At 38.3% G+C, this 7,182-nt stretch overlaps 1 pseudogene; it reads right to left on the bottom strand.

Annotated features, from left to right (window-relative positions):
- Positions 1-4,124: 4,124 nt before the first annotated feature.
- Positions 4,125-4,221, bottom strand: LOC144227263 (U6 spliceosomal RNA; annotated as a pseudogene).
- Between the last annotated feature and the right edge of the window lie 2,961 nt (positions 4,222-7,182).

Genomic DNA, 7,182 nt, shown 5'->3' on the forward strand with positions numbered 1-7,182 from the left:
CCTACCCACTTGTGTTTACAAGTAGTGCATCTGCATGTCAGACCAGCACATAGTCTGCTCTTAGTGAATTTCTACAAGACCGTTTACTCCCTATTCCTTGTTTTCTTTAACCAGTGTATCCAAGAATTTACCCACCCTACCTCCTGCCACCATATAGCATGGCTTTGTTATAATACTGACTACAGTAGATAAATTCTCTTTCAAAACTCCTAAGAGACAGATGTATAGGATGTTAGTACTATGTACAAAGAACAGAAAATATGATTAAAACATTTTTTTTTTAACATTCATTTTTTGAGAGACAGAGACTGCATGAACGAGTGAAGGCCAGAGAGAGAGGGAGACACAGAATCCGAAGCAGGCTCCAGGCTCAGAGCTGTCAGCACAGAGCCCGATATGGGGCTCGAACCCACCAACTGTGAGATCATGACCTGAGCCAAAGTTGGACGCTCAACAGACTGAGCCAACCACGTGCCCCTAAAGAACAGAAAAATATTGAGATTACTCCATTAAAATGTTACTGAGATTTTAGAATAAGATATAAAAATTTCAAGTTACTGTTTATAGAAAATCATATTTTGCCTGTATTTTGTGCAGAGTATAGATTTAAATGGGATCAAAATTCATAATCCTAGTATGTTCCTGTAAAAGGAGCCAACTATGGTTTCTTATTTTTTATTTCAAATCCTTGCCATAATATATGTATTTTTATTTCCCCTACCCTCCCCAGAATTGTGTTAAAATAGTCTTTTAAGCTTGTCTAGACATGGGAGTGCAAACTAAGAAAAATGAAGTTACTGTATATTTTTGTATATATTATTTTCCTCCTTTAATGTGAAATTAAAATGTTTGGATCTTCAAACATAGAATTTGCACTTCTACTTTAAAAATTGATCACATGTCACACAATAAATATATTTTGTTTCAGCTTGAAATTTAATTGTGCATGTCTCCTGTAGCGTATTTAAAAATTTTTTTTAAATGTTGATTTATTTTTGAGAGAGAGCATGTGCGCAAGGGAGGAGCAGAGAGAGAGGGAGACACAGAATCTGAAGCAGGATCCAGGCTCATAGCTGTCAGCACAGAGCCCTACATGGGGCTCGAACCCACAAACTGTGAGATCATGACCTGAGCGTAAATCAGACGCTCAACCGACTGAACCACCCAGGTGCCCCTCCTGTAGTGTATGTATTTGTATGTTTCAACTTCTACTCAAGTATGAGCCAGGAACATCATATCCCAGTGTTTAAATTAGTGGAAATGGAATGTTAACATTGCTGGAACATTCTTACCATGACTGTCTCCCCACCCCCCACCCCAGTTTCTTTAGGACATAATAGTAGCATTGCTCCTCAAGAATCAGGTTCATAGGTAACTTTTCAGAAGATCCAACTGAGTCCTAAAATGAAAATAAATGGCAGAAAAATTTGATTGCAGTTAAAATTTTGTTGCCTCTTTGTTTATTTTTTTTAAAGTCTCAAAATCACTTTACTGGGGTGCCTGGGTGGCTCAGTCCATTAAGTGTCCAACTTTAGCTCTGGTCATGATCTCACTATTGGTGAGTTCAAGCCCCGCATCTGGCTCTGAGCTGGCAGTGGGGAGCCTGCTTGGTATTCTCTCTCTCCCTTTCTCTCTCTCAATAAATAAATAAACTTAAAAAAAGTCACTTTACAGGGTAAAGATTTCTTTTGCCTGCCAGATTTATCTCTGGCCATAGTTTCTTGGATTCAAAATTTGATGTGTATTATCTTGTAGCTGTCTTTGATTCTGAATATTCTTGTTGCTTCAGAGTCTATCTACAATTCCTCTCTTCTTTACTCCACACTGTTCAGTCTTCCTTGTCTGGTCTTTGAGTTCAGTCTGTTTGATCATTGATAGAATATATCTAGTATTAACTTATAAACTATTACTGGGAGCTAATAATTATCTCCTAACAAAGATATAAGACTTATTCAAATAAATGTGCTTCTTTTCATGCATTACCCGAGAAGGCCGGATATATATTTCTATTATGTTTGGCTTGGAACTTGGAATTGCATTTTTATTTATTTACTAATTTAATTTAATTTTACCTTATTTTTCTTCTTTTTTTATTTTGAGAGAAACCGAGAGAGCATAAGCAGAGGGAGGGGGAGAGGGAGAATCTCAACCAGGCTCTGTGCTGTTAGCACAGAGCCTGACTCGGAGCTTGAACTCATGAACTGTGAGATCATGATGACCTGAGCCCAATTAAGAGTCTGATCCTTAACTGACTGAGCCACTCAGGTGCCCTGCCACTGCATTTTTAAATTGAGGTGTTGGTTGCTCTCTTTCTTACTAGATGAAGTGCAACATCTTTCTGGCACCAAATTCATAGATTTCCTGCCATCTGGCTTGTTGTTAACCTCAGTGTGTTTTAAGTGAACATTTGAGTACATTAACCTTAAAAATAAAACAGTCAGTTGTTTTACCAGCAAAAATAGGTTTATTTGGTAATAACAGAACTGCATTTCAGGACAAGTAAGCTACGATAAAACCATAGGCCAGTCCAACAAAGGACAAGAAGGTTATTTTATGTAGAAGAAGGAGGAAGTTGAGAGGGGTTATTTGGAGTGGAAGTCCAGTGGAGAAATGCAAGAGTTCAGGGTGATGATTTCTCATGGGCTGAGTTGCTGGGATGGTCCATTTCTTGTAGGAGATGCAATGTACATTTCAGTAGCGGGGCCTGGAATTGAGGATTCTTTCCTGGTAAGGAGTCTTCTGTTAGCAGTCTGTAATTGACATTGAGTGGTGTGGCTCTCCCTTCTGGCATCCTGAGTCACTTTAGTGGGATTTCCCTTTATTAATTTTCACAAGTATTTATAAACTTAGCTGTTAATAATGATCTAGGACGAGTTGTTTAAAATACAAGGCAGAGACTTAGTTTCAAGCATCTTTTGCTTTAGTCCCTTGGAAACTATTGTGGTTCAATTGTTACAGCCCGCGTTTTCACCATGTACTTTTACCCCTTTGGTTAGCCCACATGCCTGAATAGCTCTGGACTTAATAAAAACAGAGACTGTTCACACTGAAGAGTTTAGCCTGACAGTTTTAAGATGGATCTTAATTACATATATTTAGAAAGAGAATAACATGTTGGCATTATTTAAGGTTAAGGATCTTCATAGAGCCCTGTCTCCATGCTGTTCATCCCACTCTTGTGATGATTTTCTGGTTTTGTAAGTTTATTTTGTAAAATTGTTTTTCCAAATAATTTTTAAGCTGATTGTTGATAGAAAAAAAATAACCCATCAATGCAGATGCCGATCTAATTAATAAACAACAGGTGAGTATTGTCTTAAAAATGTATACATGTGTAACAGCTTTATTGAGATATAATTTATGTACCATAAAACTTACCCTTTAAAAGTATACAATTCAAGGGCTTTTAGTATATTCACAGTGGTGTGAATCACCACTGTCTTATTTTAGACCAATTTTTAAAAGTGTTTTTTTCTTTTTTCTTCTTTTTTCATAGAGGGAGAGAGAGAATTTGTGAGTGGGGGAGAGGGGCAGAGGAAGAGAAAGAATCTTAAGCAGACTCCACTTTCAACACAATCCTGATTGTGAGGCTTGTTCCCATGACACTGGGGTTATGACCTGGGCCAAAATCAAGAGTCAGACCCTCAGGCGCCCCTTAAGGTTTTATTATGTAAAAAATTTGTTTAACATTGAATCATTTTTGAGAGACAGAATGTGAGTGGGGGAGGGGCAGAGAGAGCGAGGCAGACACAGAATCTGAAGACCTGAGCTGAAGTTGGTCACTTAACCAACTGAGCCATCCAGGCCCCCGGCTCCTCCCTGCCCTTGCCCGCCCCCTGTTAAGTTTTTATTTAAATCACCTGGTGCTCACTCTTTAATCCCTATCCCCTATTTCACCCATTCCACCCCCCCACCCCCCATCTCCCCCTTGGTAACCATTAGTTCTCAATAGTTAAGAGTCTTTCTTGGTTTGTCTCTTTCTTTTTTCCCCTTTGCTCATTTGTTTTGTTTCTTAAATTCCACATATGAGTGAAATCATATGGTATTTGTCTTTCTCTGACTGACACTTATTTCACTTAGCATTATACTCTCTAGCTCCATCCATGTCTTTGCAAATGGCAAGAAAAAACATAGAACACTTCACAAACGTGTGTCATCCTTGTTCAGGGGCTATGCTAATCTTCTCTGTATCGTTCCAGTATATGTGCTGTGGAAGTGAACAGAAATGTTCTTGTTGCCTAAAAAGAACCGTGTACCCATCAGCTGTCACTCCTCATATCCCCTCTCCCCAGCCCCTATAATCTCTAATCCACTTTCTGTCTGTATGAACATTGTCTGTTTTGGACATTTCATAGCAATGGAATCATATAATATGTCAGTTTTTCTTTCACTTCGGGAAGTGTTTTCAAGATCATCCGTTGCTTTTTATTGCTGAATATTAGAATAATGTTCCATTGTGTGGATATGCCACATTTTGTTCATTCACCAGTTGATGGACATGTGATTTGTTTCACTTTTGGGCTGTTGTAAGTAATGCTGCTGATAAAAATTCATGTACATGTTTTTATGTAGACCTAACGTTTTCAGGTCTCTAGGGAGTATACCTAAGTGGGGGAATCGCTGGGTCATATGCTACTCCGTGTTCAACATTTTGATGAACTATTTTCCAAAGGGGCTGAAGCATTTTACAGTCGCACGTAGAACTTAAGTGGTCTGATTTCTCCACATCCTCACCAGTACTTGTTCTCATCATTTTTATTTCCACCATCCTAATGGGTGTGAAGTGGTATCTAACTGTGGTTTTGATCTGCATTTCTCTGGTGACTACTGATGTGGACATCTTTTCATGGACTTACGGACCATTTGTATGTTTTCTTTTGAGAAAAGTCTCTTCAAATCCTTTGCCTATTTTGAAATTGGTTGTCTTTTTATTACTGAATTTGGGGAGTTGAAAAAATATTTTTATTGACGTATACAGTGTTATGTTGGTTTCCAGTGTACAGCATATTGATTCAATAATTCAGTGTGTTACTCAGTGCTCACTGCAATAAACATAGCCCCCATCTGTCACCAAACAGTGTTATTACAATATTATTGACTATATTCTCTCCTGTACTTTTCATCTCTGTGACTTACTTATTTTATAATAGGAAGTTCATACCTTTTAATCCCCTTTATCTAGCAATGGATATCATTACAAATATTTTTTATTTTTAAAGTTTATTTATTTTGAGAGAGACAGAGAGCACTAGTGGGGAAGGGGAAGAGAGAGAGAGAAAGAGAGAGAATCCCAAGCAGGCTCCATTCTGCCAGCACAGAGCCTGACAAGGGCTTAAACTCCTGAAACTGTGAGATCATGACCTGAGCCGAAATCAAGAGTTGGATGCTTAACTGAGCCACCCAGGCATCCCTTTTTACATCTACTTATATTTACATAGATAAAAGGGACTTAATATATTCCGTATACAAGTTCCTTATCAGATATTTTCCGATAGTTTTGAAGTATTCTGTGGATTGTCTTGTTACTTGGTAGTGTCTTCTGAAACACAAAAGTTTTTAATTTTGATCAAGTACAATTTATGTATTACTTCTTTTGTCACTTACAATTTTGGCATCATTTCTAATGAGTAACCATTGCCAAACCCAAGATCATAAAGACTCACTCCTATATTTTCATTCTATAAGAGATTTATAGTTTTTTTAAAAAATGTTTATTATTGTGAGAGAAAGTGCATGAGCGGGGAAGGGGCAGAGAGCGAGCCAAAGTGAATCCCAAGTAGGCTTCGTGCTGTCAGCACAGAGCCCAATGCAGGGCTCAGTCCCATGAACCGTGAGATCATGACCTGAGCCAAAGTCAAGAGTCTGATGCTTAAATGACGAAGCCACCCAGACACCCCAGGAGAGTTTTATAGTTTTAGCTCTTGCATTAACTTTGCATTATCTATTTTTATTTTTATTTTTATTTATTTTTTTTTCTAAAGTTTTTTTTTTTTTTTTTTTATTTTTTTTTTTTTTTTTTGGAGAGGNCAGGTTCCAGGCTCTGAGCTGGCAGTCAGCACAGAGCCCGACGCGGGGCTCGAACCCACGAACCGCGAGATCATGACCTAAGCGAAAGTCGGACGCTTAACCGACTAAGCCACCCAGGCGCCCCTGCATTATCTATTTTTAATTAATTATTATGTACAGCATGAGGTAAGGCTCCAAGTTCATTCTTTTGCATGTGGATATCCATTCAGTTGTCCCAGCACCATTTGTTGAAAGGACTCTTCTCCTTTCAACAATGTTGGCACTCTTGTCCACACCAGGCGACATAAATGTAAGGATTTATTTGTGGACTTCCAGTTCTCTTCCATTGACCTATGTATGTTCAGCCTTACGCCAGTCCCACATCATCTTGATTACCATAGCTTGGTTGTAAGTTTTGAAATTGGTAAGTGTAAATCTCCAACTTGTTCTTTTTCAAGACTGTTTTAGCTTCTGGGTCCATTGAATTTCCATACAAATTTTAGAATGAGCTTGTCAATTTATGCAAAAAACCCTACCCCAAACAGATGGAAGTTTGATAGGGATTGCATTTGGGTAGATGCTATCTTATTTTAAATCATCTACTACATCTTTACTATGGATTACATTCAACTTCTGGAACAGTTATTGGGAATGTCCATTGAAGATTTATATCTTGGTGGATAAATCAGTGCATATCCAAAACTAGATTATTTGAAGAAACACGGAACTGGCACTGCCTATATATTGACCCCCTTCCTTGGTTTTGTTATTTGAAATGTATATGTGGCATCTTCTGGCCAGGGTATTTGCTTGCAGGTTTTTTCAAAACTCTTTCCACCAATGTTTTGAGATGAGTGAAAATGTGATAAAATGAAGACAAGGAAAATCTGTGAGAACCCGGATTCTTAAGGATCTTAGCTGTATATTAGGATGATGTGAAAGGCATTGGTGTTTATCAGAGTGTATATGATGTTGTGGCTGCTTCCTCCCCTTTCCCCACCCCATTCTTGAGGAAGGAATTGTCTTCAGAAGCAGGAAAGCACTTTGTAAGCAACTGAGGTATTTTCCTCCTTGAGTTAGTTCAGTCCAGCGTTGTTTCCTTACTATGCATAAGGTCACTGTGCGCTAGCTGCTGCAGGGGCAGGAAATCAGAATAAGATCTCCTTAGACTATTTA

The sequence above is a fragment of the Crocuta crocuta genome, unplaced genomic scaffold, assembly GCF_008692635.1.
Source record: "Crocuta crocuta isolate KB4526 unplaced genomic scaffold, BGI_CrCroc_1.0 scaffold273, whole genome shotgun sequence".
Taxonomy (NCBI): domain Eukaryota; kingdom Metazoa; phylum Chordata; class Mammalia; order Carnivora; family Hyaenidae; genus Crocuta; species Crocuta crocuta.